At 39.1% G+C, this 17960-nt stretch overlaps 8 non-coding genes across 8 annotated transcripts; all 8 read right to left on the bottom strand.

Moving 5' to 3' along the window:
• Window positions 1-20: 20 nt before the first annotated feature.
• Window positions 21-236, bottom strand: LOC117464144 (small nucleolar RNA U3). The gene has a single exon (XR_004554036.1). It is a non-coding gene; the product is annotated as a small nucleolar RNA U3 (small nucleolar RNA).
• A 5316-nt stretch (window positions 237-5552) lies between these two features.
• On the bottom strand, window positions 5553-5768 carry LOC117464133 (small nucleolar RNA U3). The gene has a single exon (XR_004554026.1). It is a non-coding gene; the product is annotated as a small nucleolar RNA U3 (small nucleolar RNA).
• Window positions 5769-7286: 1518 nt separating this feature from the next.
• Window positions 7287-7502, bottom strand: LOC117464139 (small nucleolar RNA U3). Its single transcript, XR_004554031.1, has one exon. It is a non-coding gene; the product is annotated as a small nucleolar RNA U3 (small nucleolar RNA).
• Window positions 7503-8003: 501 nt separating this feature from the next.
• On the bottom strand, window positions 8004-8219 carry LOC117464134 (small nucleolar RNA U3). Its single transcript, XR_004554027.1, has one exon. It is a non-coding gene; the product is annotated as a small nucleolar RNA U3 (small nucleolar RNA).
• Window positions 8220-9729: 1510 nt separating this feature from the next.
• On the bottom strand, window positions 9730-9945 carry LOC117464135 (small nucleolar RNA U3). Its single transcript, XR_004554028.1, has one exon. It is a non-coding gene; the product is annotated as a small nucleolar RNA U3 (small nucleolar RNA).
• A 485-nt stretch (window positions 9946-10430) lies between these two features.
• LOC117464140 (small nucleolar RNA U3) lies at window positions 10431-10646 on the bottom strand. The gene has a single exon (XR_004554032.1). It is a non-coding gene; the product is annotated as a small nucleolar RNA U3 (small nucleolar RNA).
• A 4510-nt stretch (window positions 10647-15156) lies between these two features.
• LOC117464136 (small nucleolar RNA U3) lies at window positions 15157-15372 on the bottom strand. The gene has a single exon (XR_004554029.1). It is a non-coding gene; the product is annotated as a small nucleolar RNA U3 (small nucleolar RNA).
• Window positions 15373-16630: 1258 nt separating this feature from the next.
• On the bottom strand, window positions 16631-16846 carry LOC117464141 (small nucleolar RNA U3). Its single transcript, XR_004554033.1, has one exon. It is a non-coding gene; the product is annotated as a small nucleolar RNA U3 (small nucleolar RNA).
• Between the last annotated feature and the right edge of the window lie 1114 nt (window positions 16847-17960).

Consider the following 17960-nt stretch of genomic DNA (forward strand, 5'->3'; position numbering starts at 1 on the left):
ACTTCCAACACTGTTGCACTGCCACTCTGAACATACTCTCTCCCTCAAAGCCCCCGAGGAGGCAGAGAACGGTCATCAAAGGCAGAGAGCATAAGAACTGAATCAAGACTCTCTGCCAGCTTCGCGCTCAGGAAAGAGTATCACCATCTCTTCATCGTAGTTAGCGAGACCAATCACTTTAGAAACACATTTCTCAAGTCAGAAACTATAGAAATGATCCCTGAAAGTATAGTCTTAACCTCTACACTGAGCTAGCCCTAGTACTAGTATGAAGGACATGTGACTCTCAGTCATGGTGCTCACTGCCTCAGATCAGCTTCAAGGTAGAACCACTCAATGCAGTGCGCAATGCCTCAACATCTCAACGTAGCTCAACCTTTGAGGCACGTGACGTCCCGACTCCCGTGTTGTGTCACAAAAGTAACATATTATATCTTATATTATTAATATATATACAATTCTGATGTCTGTGGTTATTTAAACATTCCCTGATAAACGTTATTTCAGCGTCAATAAATGAGTGTTAATCCCAGTGTGTTTAGTGTACAACATGTCATTTCACCTTCAATTCACGGTTTTCAAAACGTTAGTCACATGCTAATGCTAACCGGAAATGAATAATTTTCAGAATAAAAGTGTTAAATTAATAGTTAGTGTGAACTTGTTTTTTTCAGAATAAAACTGCTTTAAAATAAAACCGGGGTTGCGGTCGGATAGTTTAAAAATCAGCTCCTAAATTCTAACCAGGTCGACTATCCGAGCAGAGTGAAGAAAATACATGAAACTCACGGGACTCACTCCTCAGTTTATACCGTGTTTTGTTTCAATTCATGTATCATTTAGTTACAAATATGTGATATATCTGAACAACAAAGTGGTCAAAAATAATTGTATTCATTTATTGGAAACATTTTCATGATCACTTTTTTCGTTTTACATTTTCATTTATTGTCATTTCCATTCAGTCAGTCATTAAGTGCTATTAAAATGTTAATGTGCTACATATCCACACAAACAAACAAAGTGTGCAATCCAATGAATGTTAATCTAACTGGGTTTTGATAGATAATATATCTCTTTTTCTTCTCTCAATTATTTTATTTCTATTGTGCACTCTAATCAATATTAATCAAACTATTGTTCGTTTATACATTTTAAGAATGGCGTTTATCTTTTTTGAGAATGAGTTCTTATTTTATTTTATTTAGTGGGGTCTACAACAGATGATACAAATGTTTGTGTCAGTAAATGTGTAGCAGGGGTGTTTCTGAAAAAACGGGGACAGAGCTGGGCTGAAGTCGAATAGTCCATTTAGCTTAGGAATATTCCTAAAGGAGTGAAATGACCCGGAAGTCCCTCAGTGGCAGCCATGATAAGTGCCGTTCGAATTCTCTAGAATGATGAGAATGATAGGAAAGGAGGTTTCAAACTTCCTTTATAACCTCCTTTAGCTTAGGAACCACTGGACCTCCCTAACCGGCAGGAGAAGCGAAAATGCTGCCCCACAATGCCTTGCAGCCGCAGCATTTGCCGTCACTCAACAGTCGGCCGTTCACGGAAACAAACGATTATGACCGAGAAATGATATCATGAAAGTTACGGTGCTTATTAAGCATTTTAAAACATAGGTGGTAAGTTGCCAAAGTGCTTTGTTTTGAACGTTCATCAGTATTATAATCAAAAAGAGAAATATGAACGTTAGTTTTCACTGAAATTATCAAATAAAGTCAACATCTCACAGTCTTTACTGAGCTGTGTGGGGTTTGTTCAACTTCTAAAAGATGTTTGAATGGTGATATACACAGTGATAGATGTTAAGGACTAACGTTTATAATAAATACATCTGTATTGATTTTAAGATCTTTAGTTCATACAATCATACGTCGTATTGGGATCATTTGTATTAATGTGGACCGGAGGGAGAGGGTGACGAGCATAAGTTTCACTTTCCTTTTTTATTTCAATTCCAACTTTGGTCATGAAGAATGTGTTTCTCTGTTGTCCACGTTCATAAAGCAAAGCAACAGCTTCAGAGCACGGTGCAGAGTCTCTAGATGAGTTCACAGCAGTCCCTCGTTCTTATTAAACATCCATGTTGTAGTCCGCTGTATAGAAAACTGTGGTTTCCATAGTTTCCCCACAGCAGCAGACGCACACAATGACGTCCGCTGGCGCATCATAAACACGTGGGATAGTGAAAGTGCATTCGGATTCTCTAAAGTACCGCAGTCTCTTCTCCTAAGTCCTTTTGAATTCTCCTATCCACTATCCCTTAACCCCGTGACGTTTCACTCAGAGGTCAAGGAATAGACGATAGGGTTAGAACTTAGGAGCTGATTTTTAAACTATCCGACTGCAGCCCTGCTGTCAGACGATCAGCTGTGTGGCGTCATCACAAACAGACGTCGCTTTACGCGACGCTTCGGAGGAAAGGACGTCCCATTGCTCTTAAAACTCATTTCCCTGCTTCTCGTGGTTTCCTTGCGTCCCTCCGCTTCCCTGGAGGGAGGGACTAGACGCAGTGAAACGACGCAAGTGAGGGAAGCAAGGATTTCATTTAACCGACCTGAGACGGGGCCCCTATCTCCTATTCCTTGACCTCTGAGTGAAACGTCACGGGGTTAAGGGATAGTGGATAGGAGAATTCAAAAGGACTTAGGTTAATGGACTATTCGACTTCAGCCCCTGTATTTAATTTAAATTACGTCATATCAACATTGATTTTAATTTCTTACATTAGGAGAGGTTTTGGGGTTTAGGTTTGGGAGGGAGGAAGGAAGATTAGGTAAAACGGTAGGGAGTGGTTCATTGTCCTTGGGCAACACTTCAACCTAAATGCTCCTGTGGGTTTTGTCCGCAGTATTGATTACATGTCTAATATATGTAATATGTCATTTAAAGCACTTTGAGCACTTGGAAAAGCGTTAAAATAAATGCCATGACTTAGTTATACGTCAGATGGTAATACTGAGAGAATAAGTATATTTGTAGCTGCTTTTGGAAGTTTATTATTTAAAAAAGGAACCATATTTAGTAGTTTTAGTTTTTTTAGATTATTTTGTATATTTATATTTGGTATAAATACTTGTCCTTATTCTTTTTCTAATGTTAAATATTTTTGGGAAATATATTTTCTTTTTATAATCTTTATATTTTTGAGCTTCTCTTATAACTTTTTTGGACCACCATACATCAAAGCACATTTCTTGTATGTGTAAACATACCTCTCACACTCTATTCTGATTATAATAATAATAATAATATTAACTGATATTTCTATAGCGCCTTTAAAGGGACCCAAGGTTGCTTTACAGGAATAGGGCAAGCACAAACAAAACAAAACAAAACAAAGGTCAGACAGACAAAACAACAGATCGATTTAAGGGCCGAAATCCTTGATGAACAGATGGGACTTGAGGGCCCTTTTGAAGGCGTCCAGTGTGGGGATGTTGCGAATCTCCGCAGGGAGAGCGTTCCAGAGGGTGGGGGCTGCCACGCTGAAGGCTCTGTCCCCGAAGGTTCTCAGTTTGGTGCGGGGGGTGGTGAGCAGGCCAGAGTCTGAAGACCGCAGGTTCCGGGGAGGGGCATGTGGGTGGAGGATGTCCGATAGGTACTGGGGGGCAAGGGCATGGAGGGACTTGTAGGTCAGGAGGAGGACTTTATAAGTTATGCGGAACTTGACCGGCAACTAGTGGAGGTGGATGAGGGTGGGAGTGATGTGCTGCCACGGCTTTGTGTGTGTGAGGACCTGAGCTGCACAGTGTTGGACATACTGGAGCCCAGGGCCGTATTCACCATATACATTGGGGGACACACATCCCCCCCAATATTCAGATACACTCAAAATGTCCCCCCCAATAAATAGTAAAAAAAAAAAAGTTTTGATTTTTTGATTTTTTAATTTAAATAAAATTGCTATTCTATGACTTATTTATTTTGGTTATTTGTATACTTGAAAATCTATATTTTCTGTTATTGTGAGCTTCACCAAAATGATATTTCTTTTCATATGTAAATTGGTTCCTTATTTTGTACCCGCGGGTGTATTTGGCTGTTGCACGTCTGAGTCCACCTTCAGTTAGCTTGATGCTCCAAGCAGGTCAGTCATGTTTTAATTTGCCCTCCATCAGTTCTGGTATCTTTTCTAGTTAGCCCTAAAGTAATCTATATTATTTTATTTCGTAATGGTAATGTTAATGAACCCTCCGGTTTAGCTTCTTTGTGTAAGTAACTTGTAGTTCTGATGTTAAAATCGAACTTTTCAGGAATAGTAGCTAACTAGCTGTGGGCTAGCTGGTTTCAGTTGTTAGCCAGGGTTTGGCGGGCTAGTGTCAGTATATAATATAGATATCAATATAGATGTTTTTAAAGTAAATTCAGATTGAACATAGTAAAAAATGATAGTGTCCGTGCAAAAAATAAACCATTACTTATTGTGAAAACCACCCTTGAATGATGGGATGGTAGACTAAAAGCTTTAGGAATCCAAACTATAACATATAATAAGTACCCTGTATCAAGATTGATGCAAAACAAGTATTTCCAAGGCACACCTTTATATGATCATTATAGTTATACAAAATAAGAGAATAACAGAATAACAGGTATTAAATCATTCCAACTCATACTACAGTTTAAAAAGTGAGTGATTTGTAAAATATGCATAAAGAAAAAGTAAATCTGTTCAGTTCTGTTTCACATGGGTGTTGTTGAGATGTATCCATAGATTTAGTCCCTAATGTTGCTCTCAAAGTGCACCAGATTGATGCTTTTAACTTCAACATTTAAAAAAAAAAAAAAAATCTTCCCGGGGGAGCATGCCCCCGGACCCCCCTAGAGGAGGGTAGGTCCCCCACCCGCCCACACCCCCCGTCAAATTGTCCCACCCACATTGAGGATGTGGCACACCCATGCCTGAGACACAGTTTCGTGACTATTGTTGTGTTTTGCCCCCACGGGCAGGGGCATGGAGTTTAACAGGTTTTAAAGTATCCTTTAGAATGGCAGGAAATTAGTATTCAAATTTGTATTGAATTTTTGGTCCCCCCCAATGTTGACCCATGAATACGGCCCTGCTGGAGCCTGTCCAGGGTTTTGTTGGGAACCCCGAACAGGACACCATTGCAGTAGTCCAAGCGGGTGGTGACAAATGCATGCACCAGGGTCTCGGCAACCGACTCCGAGAGTGACGGTCGGAGTCTGGCAATGTTCCGCAGGTGGTAAAAGGCCGATTTGGTCACTGATTTGACATGGGAATGGTAGGAAAGGGTGGAGTCGAGGATCACACCCAGGCTTCAGGAGATGGGGAGATGGAGCAGCCGTCGACCTCAAGGACGAAGTCACCAACCTTCTGGAGCAGGGCCTTGGGTGCCACAACCATGAGCTCTGTTTTACTGCTGTTCAGTTTCAGATAGTTTGAAGACATATTGATGTCATGCAGGCAGTTGATGAGAGACTGAGGGGGGAGCTGGGAGTGGAGCTCAGATACAGTTGGGTATCATGGAAGTTGAGTCCATTTATCCATCATGATTTGTTTTAAACATTTAAGCACTGCCACTCTGAACATACTCTCTCCCTCAAAGCCCCCGAGGAGGCAGTGAACGGTCATCAAAGGCAGAGAGCATAAGAACTGAATCAAGACTCTCTGCCAGCTTCGCGCTCAGGAAAGAGTATCACCATCTCTTCATCGTGGTTAGCGAGACCAATCACTTTAGAAACACATTTCTCAAGTCAGAAACTATAGAAATGATCCCTGAAAGTATAGTCTTAACCTCTACACGGAGCCAGCCCTAGTACTGGTATGAAGGACATGCGACTCCCTGTTATGGTGCTCACTTGCAATACTTTAAATCAATTGATAATATTGAGAACAAAAGTATTGGTAGTTTATTATCTCAGAAAGGATCCATATAAATCCATAAAATCTTTATATTTCTTATCTTCTCTTCCAATTTGTTACTTATGTTGTTTATGTTTTGCTCCATACATCAAAGCAATTCCCTTGTATGTGTAAAATCACAGCTCCATAGTTTCTCTTTTGTTAACTGGACTTATTACTTCACACCAGAGTTCCCGTTAGCCGGTAATTACCGGACTATGACCGGTAAAATATGCTGAAGACCGGAAAATCGAAATCTCTCCGGTCAAAATGTCCAGTCAAAATAATTTCCCTTCACACTTCAGTTTAGAATATCACACGTAGCTATTTTAATTAGCTCTCAAACTACCTAAACTATAGATATGTTTAGTTTTCCTGTCGGGTCACTCATCACTGTTCTGCGAGCTGCATGATACTGGCGGGCTGTCAGGAGAGGGAGAGAGCGCTCCGTTTATTATTCCCGTGTTAGCTCAATAAATAACAAAGAAGACCTTTGACGGGCACTTTTCAAATGTTGTCCGGAAGATTTAAACTTTAACGGACATGTTGACCAGCGAAAAAATATTCTAACGGGAACTCTGACACACACTGTACATTTAATTTAATATGGCATTCCTTGCTCACTTAATGTACATAATATCCTACTTTTATATCGTGTTAGCATTAATATCACTCTTCAATAGTATTTTATTTGTCAGATAGTTTACAGATTTGTATCTTTTCGGTCAACTTGAATATGTTGTACTCCTGTTTTATTCTCTATTTTGAGATATAAACATTTTCTTTTTAAAAAAAAATGTCTTATCATGTGCAATGCCCTGTTTTGTATGCTGCCGCATCGAATACATTTCCAAATTTGGGATCAATAAAGTATATATGTTCTAATCTGTTAAGGTGCTCACATCAAATATTATAGATCAGATAATAATAATAATAAAAACTAGAAAATAAGTATATTTTAGCTGCTTTTGGGAGTTTATTCTATCAAGAAGGAACCAAATGTAATAGGACCATAATGGGATGTAGGTAAAACACTAATCTGCAAAGTAACTAAAGCAAACCACAAAATAATAATAACGGAGTGGAGTAAAACACCTCATATAACCTTTAGTATTCATTGTGAATTACACATGCAATGAATAACCCACCATGACGAAAGACATACAAAAAAATTGCTGAAATAACAGGAGCACAACTGCTTCATGCATACACTCCTTTGAAGTAAACAATAAAACAAGGATACAGTAAATACATGGAGTGAAGTGCAAATGTTGCAACATATGTAATATGAATACATTTATTAAATGACCATGGGCACACGATAAGAGGACAACTCAATAACAGAGATGTCATGGAGTACACTTCAGGCTAAATCCCGCGATCGATTTACTTTCAACACTTTTGCACTGCCACTCTGAACATACTCTCTCCCTCAAAGCCCCCGAGGAGGCAGAGAACGGTCATCAAAGGCAGAGAGCATAAGAACTGAATCAAGACTCTCTGCCAGCTTCGCGCTCAGGAAAGAGTATCACCATCTCTTCATCGTGGTTAGCGAGACCAATCACTTTAGAAACACATTTCTCAAGTCAGAAACTATAGAAATGATCCCTGAAAGTATAGTCTTAACCACTACTCTGAGCCAGCCCTAGTACTGCTATGAAGGACATGTAACTCTCTGTTAAGGTGCTCACTTCCAATACTTTTAAATCAATTGATACTATTGAGAAAATGATGGGTTGTAGGAAAACACTAATCTGCAAAGTAACTAAAGCAGACAATAAAATAACAATAAAGAAACAAATGGAGTGAAGTAAAACACCTTATATAACCGTTTGTATCCATTGTGAATTACACATGTAATGAATAACCCACCATGAGGAAAGACATGTGACTAGCTTAAATAACACTAGCATATTGTAAACAACTGTAGACTGCATACCCTTCATGGAAATAACTATATATACTAGGGATAAAGTTAATACATGGAGTGGAGTCAAATGCATCATCCTTTTGCAATCTTTGCGAAATACACATGGATTGCATCAAATGCCTCTGATATAGTGAATAACACTCTTGATTAAAACTGGTTATTGATCATAATTTATTTTTTGAACACTCTTGCACTGCCACTCTGAACATACTCTCTCCCTCAAAGCCCCCGAGGAGGCAGTGAACGGTCATCAAAGGCAGAGAGCATAAGAACTGAATCAAGACTCTCTGCCAGCTTCGCGCTCAGGAAAGAGTATCACCATCTCTTCATCGTGGTTAGCGAGACCAATCACTTTAGAAACACATTTCTCAAGTCAGAAACTATAGAAATGATCCCTGAAAGTATAGTCTTAACCTCTACACTGAGCCAGCCCTAGTACTGGTATGAACGACATGCGACTCCCTGTTATGGTGCTCACTTGCAATTCTTTAAATCAATTGATAATATTGAGAACAAAAGTATTGGTAGTTTATTATCTCAGAAAGGATCCATAAAATCTTTATATTTCTTATCTTATCTTCTAATTTGTTTATGTTTTGCTCCATACATCATAGCAATTCCCTTGTATGTGTAAACTCACAGCTCCATAGTTTCTCTTTTGTTAACTGGACTTATTACTTCACACCAGAGTTCCCGTTAGCCGGTAATTACCGGACTATGACCGGTAAAATATGCTAAAGACCGGAAAATCTAAATCTCTCAGGTCAAAATGTCCAGTCAAAATAATTTCCCTTCACACTTCAGTTTAGAATATCACACGTAGCTATTTTAATTAGCTCTCAAACTACCTAAACTATAGATATGTTTAGTTTTACTGTCGGGTCACTCATCACTGTTCTGCGAGCTGCATGATACTGGCGGGCTGTCAGGAGAGGGAGAGAGCGCTCCGTTTATTATTCCCGTGTTAGCTCAATAAATAACAAAGAAGACCTTTGACGGGCACTTTTCAAATGTTGTCCGGAAGATTTAAACTTTAACGGACATGTTAACCGGCGAAAAAATATTCTAACGGGAACTCTGACACACACTGTACATTTACATTTAATTTAATATGGCATTCCTTGCTCACTTAATGTACATAATATCCTACTTTTATATTGTGTTAGCATTAATATCACTCTTCAATAGTATTTTATTTGTCAGATAGTTTACAGATTTGTATCTTTTCGGTCAACTTGAATATGTTGTACTCCTGTTTTATTCTCTATTTTGAGATATAAACATTTTCTTTTTTTTTTAAAATGTCTTATCATGTGCAATGCCCTGTTTTGTATGCTGCCGCATCGAACACATTTCCAAATTTGGGATCAATAAAGTATATATGTTCTAATCTGTTAAGGTGCTCACATCAAATATTATAGATCAGATAATAATAATAAAAACTATAAAATAAGTATATTTTAGCTGCTTTTGGGAGTTTATTCTATCAAGAAGGAACCAAATGTAATAGGACCATAATGGGATGTAGGTAAAACACTAATCTGCAAAGTAACTAAAGCAGACCACAAAATAATAATAACTGAGTGGAGTAAAACACCTCATATAACCTTTAGTATTCATTGTGAATTACACATGCAATGAATAACCCACCATGACGAAAGACATACACAAAAATTGCTTAAATAACACGAGCACAACTGCTTCATGCATACACTCCTTTGAAGTAAACAATAAAACAAGGATACAGTAAATACATGGAGTGAAGTATCCTTGTGCAAATGTTGCAACATATGTAATATGAAGACATTTATTAAACGACCGTGGGCACACAATGATAAGAGGACACCTCAATAACAGTGATGTCATGGAGTACACTTCAGGCTGAATCCCACGATCCATTTACTTTCAACACTGTTGCACTGCCACTCTGAACATACTCTCTCCCTCAAAGCCCCCGAGGAGGCAGTGAACGGTCATCAAAGGCAGAGAGCATAAGAACTGAATCAAGACTCTCTGCCAGCTTCGCGCTCAGGAAAGAGTATCACCATCTCTTCATCGTGGTTAGCGAGACCAATCACTTTAGAAACACATTTCTCAAGTCAGAAACTATAGAAATGATCCCTGAAAGTATAGTCTTAACCACTACACTGAGCCAGCCCTAGTACTGGTATGAAGGACATGCACCTCTCTGTTAAGGTGCTCACTTCCAATACTTTAAATCAATTGATAATATTGAGAAAATGATGGGTTGTAGGAAAACACTAATCTGCAAAGTAACTAAAGCAGACAATACAATAATAATAAAGAAACAAATGGAGTGAAGTAAAACACCTTATATAACCGTTGGTATTCATTGTGAATTACACATGTAATGAATAACCCACCATGAGGAAAGACATGTGACTAGCTTAAATAACACTAGCATATTGTAAACAACTGTAGACTGCATACCCTTCATGGAAATAAACTATATATACTAGGGATAAAGTTAATACATGGAGTGGAGTAAAATACATCATCCTTTTGCAGTCTTTGCGAAATACACATGGATTGAACCAAATGCCTCAATGACACTGACATCGTGAGTAAAACTCATAATTTATTTTTGAACACTGTTGCACTGCCACTCTGAACATACTCTCTCCCTCAAAGCCCCCGAGGAGGCAGAGAACGGTCATCAAAGGCAGAGAGCATAAGAACTGAATCAAGACTCTCTGCCAGCTTCGCGCTCAGGAAAGAGTATCACCATCTCTTCATCGTGGTTAGCGAGACCAATCACTTTAGAAACACATTTCTCAAGTCAGAAACTATAGAAATGATCCCTGAAAGTATAGTCTTAACCTCTACTCTGAGCCAGCCCTAGTACTGCTATGACAGACATGCACCTCTCTGTTATGGTGCTCACTTCCAATACTTTAAAGGTCCCATGTCATGGCCATTTCAACTGATCATAATTCCATTGTTGTGGTCTACTAGAATAGATTTATACTGTGCAATTTTCCAGACTCACATTGGTTTCACATACAGCATCTCTGTAAGTATGTGTATTCAGCAGTATTCACTCTCTCCACTAAACGGCTCGTTGCAGCTCTTGCCCCCCCTCCTCCCTGTGAGCCCAGTGTGCTCCGATTGGTCGGGACCATAGACTGTATATATAAATGGACGTAGGGTCCGTGACGTCCCCCATAGAATTCTGCAGAGTTGCCGTGAAGCCCTTAGTAGGCGGAGTCGGCCACTAACGGCTCGACAGCGACGTCAGAGTTCAACTCCCGCCTGTTCCAGCCTGCTCCAAATAAGGGCAAAGAGGCGGAGCCGAGGCGGGACCTGCAGCCACCGAGCTGGAAGTTCCAGAGCTAGCTAAAGCTACCAAGCTAAGCTAACATGCTCCCCATCTGCACACTGCCGTCGCATTTTACGTTTCTAAGGTAAGCGGACATAAAACTATTCAGCAAAACTATAAATAATAATCTAAGTTATTGAGTTTTTAGCATAATACTTCAGAATCTTAAAACCCCTTAACGTTTATATGCAATTGTGCTAAATTCAACACTGGAATCAAGCAAATATTAATATATTTGCATGACATTAGTTATTTGTATTTTGATATCACTTAATTATACATTTAAGTCAAGCTAAGGTACATGTGATGGTAGCGAGTTAGTGCTCTTACCTGTGAGGCCTCCTCCAAACAGCATAATAACCAGACTGTATCATTAAAACTAAGTACCAGTTCTAGATCCTTGACTTTAGACAAACAATTCAAAAGACAACATGTATTTAAAGACCAATCTTTATTTGAATGTGCCTCTTAACCTGATATATTAGTTATACAGTAATAGTATTGACAATCTAAAAAAACTGAGCAACTCAACAGTCAACTTTATGTTTCTTATTGTCTAAAGCATTTATTATTTTCATTTCCCCTCTCATATTCAGTGTGGTCCAGAGAGCTGCAGAGACTTCAGGGAGAAACCTCCGTGTGATGGACGTCCAGTCTGTTGGTGTGGAGAGGACTGAGGGTCTTTCCTCAGCGAGGAGGACCAGGCCTGATAGAGGAGCCCATGCTGGGCATAGCTGATACAACTGCACAGGCCTAGTCTGTCACGTTATTTGACTAAATGTGTTTACTTATAAATGTAATAGGTTTACACCTTCTGTCCATATGTGCTTTTTATTTAAAACATTTGATTAACTTTTGGTTCACATTTCAATAAATTGTATTTGTATTTGCACTCCTTTCGTCCATTATTCTTACTGAAAATGTTAGATTACACATTCACATCTGACTGAAGATTGGCCCCATTTATTTGTGATGTTGCAAACTCTGCGGTACAAGGCACAGGTGATGTGAAGCTCATAAAGTGAGGCAAATAGAAATAATCAGCTGATGGAGTGTCTCATAACATCAGCTTGTAATGTTCCTCTTGGATGCTCTTCTTGACCCTCAGAGAAGGAGAAAATGTCGTGTCTTTCAGGCATGTCCTTTCCTAACAAAAATGACAGGAAACATAAAACATATTATTGCAGAACAAGTGTGTTATTTATGAAAGCGTTGTGTTTGTGTGTTTAGGGGCTGTAGATATAATTATTTTGTAATTGTAATGGTTTTTTGTTTTTTTTAACAGTGAGCAATCAGATTATGAATGAACAGTATGAAGTTCATCAACATTGAAATATATGTTATTATCAAAATAATATTTAACTGTTACAAAACGTAGTGCAACTGTAGAAGCTTGCTCTGTTGTCTCACTGAAAGAATCACTTTTACCACGTTTTTACAGACAATATTGAGAGATAAATAGTAGCAGTTCTCACTGTGTTAAATATCTTTGCCTTCAATACATTAAATTAGAAAGCTGACAAAGTCATATTGCTAAATATCTAAAATGTAACTTTTTGCATGGAAAAAACCCTCAACTTAACTGATGTGTAGGTGATCGAGTATTTAGTATTGTTTAATGGAATACATATCAGTGTATTAAAGTCAATACTTCATTTATTTAAACCAATATCTTTCTTGATTCTTTGTACAGTATGACAAAAAGAGTCTTTGTACCTGTGCTGAAGTTCACTGCTGTGAGGAGTCCAGTTCTGTCTCTCACTCTCTGGTCCAGCCTGTCTGCATCACCTGGACACCTTAAACAAACAGATATATATGTAAAGTACCATGTGTACAAACAATATGACTGATTCTCTTCTGTTGAACATGTTGGATAGTGTATTGTCCGAGTCAGGGTCCTTTTTATTTTACTGTAACTTTGGAAGTTGTGTTACCAATGCTTACTGTTTATTTGATACCCATTTGGTAATGCAATTAATAAAAACAACAAGGTTTGGGTTCGTTCTTCAGATGACTGTGACGTTAACGTGTAAGCTCGATAATGAACTCCAGCTCAATCAACCATATTGTAATATCTAAGTAATCATCTTTAAATATGACATTAATAATTGTAATATACACACCTTATTGTGAGGTTGATTTCACATACACGACATTAGCTTGTCTACATACTTGAGCATAGCCAATTTAAGTTAACCTTAGATGCATACAGTTCTACCTACATAATAAAATATCTCTAAATTACAAGGATGTAACCTTATTTTATCAACCTCAAACAGAAGCCGTTTGTTCAACAGTATTATCCCACTTAACACTTGTCTATTTCGTTTTAACCTTTATATATACAGTCTATGATTTTAACTTGGAGGCTACGATTAGCATCGTTAGCACCGATGTAGCTACCACTAGCTTACATGCTAACCCAAGCCTTACCATTCATTACTTAGCTGATCATTAACACCAAATCATTAACACATAAATAAAGCACTCGAATTTCACTTACCGCATTCATGCACCGTCTGTTTTAACCGCAGAGCGAGTCACAATAGTCCGATATATAAGCATGAAGAACAAACAACCACGGCCGGCTACAAGTTGTGTTTCCTGGATGAGCTGAGCAGGCAGAGTCCCTGTAGCTTCACGGAGCAGCTAGCAGAGAGACGAGAAGCTAACAGCGGCAGGCACTTGACAGAGCCGTCACTCAATGTGACCACGCCCTAATTGATGCACAAACTTTAAGACCTAATATAAATAAAAGGGTCGCGTTAGAAAACAATTCACTCTCAGATCCATAATCATGAAGGTGGAATCTAACTATATCGATAATAAAATGTATGGAGCCAGGGGTAGAAACATGTTTTTTTCTGCTGTAAAGTTGGGCATTTTAACATGGAGGTCTATGGAAATTGCTCCTTTCTGCAGCCATCGCCTATCGGCCAATATATGAACTGCAGTGTGTGGCACTTCCGTATTGGCTTCCCGGCTCTTCCCCAGAGTTTGCCGCTTGGTCGGGACGTTGTGAATCGCGCTGAGCTCCGTGGAGGTGTGATTTCCTTGTTTAGCGATACACAGCGAAACACAGCCAAACTCACCCTGAGCACACACAAAGTCACAGCCGAAGTAAAAACAATAAGTGTGGCTTGATATTGATTAAGAAAAAGGTTGATAAACGCTGAGAGAATGGGTCTGCAGAGAGAATTTCGCCGCGATCCCAACTGTCTGTTATCAGCCTGCAGCCAGGGAGGAGAGATCAGCTGAGCTGCCTGCACTGAGTGTGTGAGGAAGTCCGTGGATTGGTCAATTTGGACCAATCAGTGGGGGCTTAACGTAACGGCTCTGCGGACGTAACGTAACGGCTCCACGGATTGGTCCATTTCGTTCCGGGGACGACATGACATCATGATGTACCCGGAAGAATCAATTGGACAGTGACGTATCTCCAACGAGGCGTTTTGGGGAGGAATTTTCTGTTTTAGAGTTTTACTCCCTACAGGGTGTACTTTGAGGGTTTTGACTCTGCACACCATTTACATGCATAAAAACCTTCATAACACACAAGGGGACGGGCAATAACCGGAAAAGCACGACATGTCACCTTTAAATCAATTGATAATATTGAGAAAATGATGGGTTGTAGGAAAACACTAATCTGCAAAGTAACTAAAGCAGACAATAAAATAATAATAAAGAAACAAATGGAGTGAAGTAAAACACCTTATATAACTTTTTGTATTCATTGTGAATTACACATGTAATGAATAACCCACCATGAGGAAAGACATGTGACTAGCTTAAATAAAACTAGCATATTGTAAACAACTGTAGACTGCATACCCTTCATGGAAATAAACTATATATACTAGGGATAAAGTTAATACACGGAGTGGAGTAAAATGCATCATCCTTTTGCAATCTTTGCGAAATACACATGGATTGAATCAAATGCCTCAATGACACTGACATCGTTAGTAAAACTCATCATAATTTATTTTTGAACACTTTTGCACTGCCACTCTGAACATACTCTCTCCCTCAAAGCCCCCGAGGAGGCAGTGAACGGTCATCAAAGGCAGAGAGCATAAGAACTGAATCAAGACTCTCTGCCAGCTTCGCGCTCAGGAAAGAGTATCACCATCTCTTCATCGTGGTTAGCGAGACCAATCACTTTAGAAACACATTTCTCAAGTCAGAAACTATAGAAATGATCCCTGAAAGTATAGTCTTAACCTCTACACTGAGCCAGCCCTAGTACTGCTATGACAGACATGCACCTCTCTGTTATGGTGCTCACTTCCAATACTTTAAAGGTCCCATGTCATGGCCATTTCAACTGATCATAATTCCATTGTTGAGGTCTACTAGAATAGATTTATACTGTGCAATTTTCCAAACTCACATTGGTTTCGCATACAGCATCTCTGTAAAGTATGTGTATTCAGCAGTATTCACTCTCTCCACTAAACGGCTCGTTGCAGCTCTTGCCCCCCCCCCTCCCTGTGAGCCCAGTGTGCTCCGATTGGTCGGGACGTTGTGAATCGCGCTGAGCTCCGTGGAGGTGTGATTTCCTTGTTTAGCGAAACACAGCCAAACTCACCCTGAGCACACACAAAGTCACAGCCGAAGTAAAAACAATAAGTGTGGCTTGATATTGAGTAAGAAAAAGGTTGATAAACGCTGTCAGAATGGGTCTGCAGAGAGAATTTCGCCGCGATCCCAACTGTCTGTTATCAGCCTGCAGCCAGGGAGGAGAAATCAGCAGAGCTGCCTGCACTGAGTGTGTGAGGAAGTCCGTGGATTGGTCAATTTGGACCAATCAGTGGGGGCTTAACGTAACGTAACGGCTCCACGGATTGGTCCATTTCGTTCCGAGGACGACATGACATCATGATGTCCCCGGAAGAATCAAATGGACAGTGACGTATCTCCAAAGAGGCGTTTTGGGGAGGTATTTTCAGTTTTAGAGTTTTACTCCCTCCATGGTGTACTTTGAGGGTTTTGACTCTGCACACCGTTTACATGCATAAAAACCTTCATAACACACAAGGGGACGGGCAATAACCGGAAAAGCATGACATGTCACCTTTAAATCAATTGATAATATTGAGAACATTATGGGTTGTAGGAAAACACTAATCTGCAAAGTAACTAAAGCAGACAATAAAATAATAATAAAGAAACAAATGGAGTGAAGTAAAACACTTTATATAACCTTTTGTATTCATTGTGAATTACACATGTAATGAATAACCCACCATGAGGAAAGACATGTGACTAGCTTAAATAACACTTCCTTCATGGAAATAAACTATATATACTAGGGATAAAGTTAATACATGGAGTGGAGTCAAATGCATCATCCTTTTGCAATCTTTGCGAATTACACATGGATTGCATCAAATGCCCAATGATACTGATATCGTGAACAACACTCTTGATTAAAACTCGTTATTCATCATAATTTATTTTTGAACACTGTTGCACTGCCACTCTGAACATACTCTCTCCCTCAAAGCCCCCGAGGAGGCAGAGAACGGTCATCAAAGGCAGAGAGCATAAGAACTGAATCAAGACTCTCTGCCAGCTTCGCGCTCAGGAAAGAGTATCACCATCTCTTCATCGTGGTTAGCGAGACCAATCACTTTAGAAACACATTTCTCAAGTCAGAAACTATAGAAATGATCCCTGAAAGTATAGTCTTAACCTCTACACTGAGCCAGCCCTAGTACTAGTATGAAGGACATGTAACTTTCTGTTATGGTGCTCACTTTCAATACTTTAGAACAGATGATAATACTGAGAAACAAAGTCTGCTGCTTTTCGTAGTTTACTATTTAAAAAAGGAACCATATTTACTCGTTTTAGATTAGTTAGTATATTTGTATTTGGTATAAATAATTGTTTATTATTTTGTAATGTTAAATAATTTATTTTTTTATATTTTCTTTGTATAATCTTTATATTTTCCCTTCTCTTACAATGTGTTCTCTTTATTTTATAATATAAAAAATGTTTTACTCTTTACTTTATAATTATGTGCAATGCTGTTGCATCAAAACCATTTCAAAAAATGTTGGGATTAATAAAGTTGATCTCATTTTATATGTTATGGTACTCACATGAAATACGATAGATCAGATGATAATGATGAAACATAAATATATTTAAGCTGCTTTTGGTAGTTTATTATTTCAAAAATGTAATAAGACTATAATGTGTTGTAGGTAAATCCAGCGCCATATAGAGTTACGACACCGGAAATCCAAAAACGGTTATCATCACGTGGTTCATGATGATGATGATGATGATGATGATGTTAAATGTGTTGCTTTAGGAACATCCATTGCAAATACATGGAATTCAATAAACATTGAATAGCATATCATGCAGTTTGTCGGTGCCTTTTCCTCCGTGTTGTCCTGGTTTGCTGTGCTGCCTCCTAGTCGCCACCATGGTTTTCTGTGCTGCCTGGGGATGCTCAAATCGCTCAGAGAAAGGAGTACGAATGTACGGCTTTCCCACTGACACAGAGCGGAGGAAAAAATGGCTGGCTCAAGTCAGCAGGAGCAATTTCACGACCAACAGCAACACAATATGTGATGTAATTATATACAAACACTGCATTTGCACTTTTTCACAAAACGAAAACCACACCATTGGGAAAGCTTAATGTTTTGTTTAATACAAAAAAACAGGGAAAGGCTTGAAAAACACTGAGAGTTGAGACTCAGGGTGCAGGATGAGGGTCTCAGTGCAGGTATTCAGGCTCCATTGAATCCCCCTCTGGTTCTTGTTCTGAGAGAGGGAGTAACAGA

Source organism: Pseudochaenichthys georgianus, chromosome 18, assembly GCF_902827115.2.
Source record: "Pseudochaenichthys georgianus chromosome 18, fPseGeo1.2, whole genome shotgun sequence".
NCBI classification, from domain to species: Eukaryota; Metazoa; Chordata; class Actinopteri; order Perciformes; family Channichthyidae; genus Pseudochaenichthys; species Pseudochaenichthys georgianus.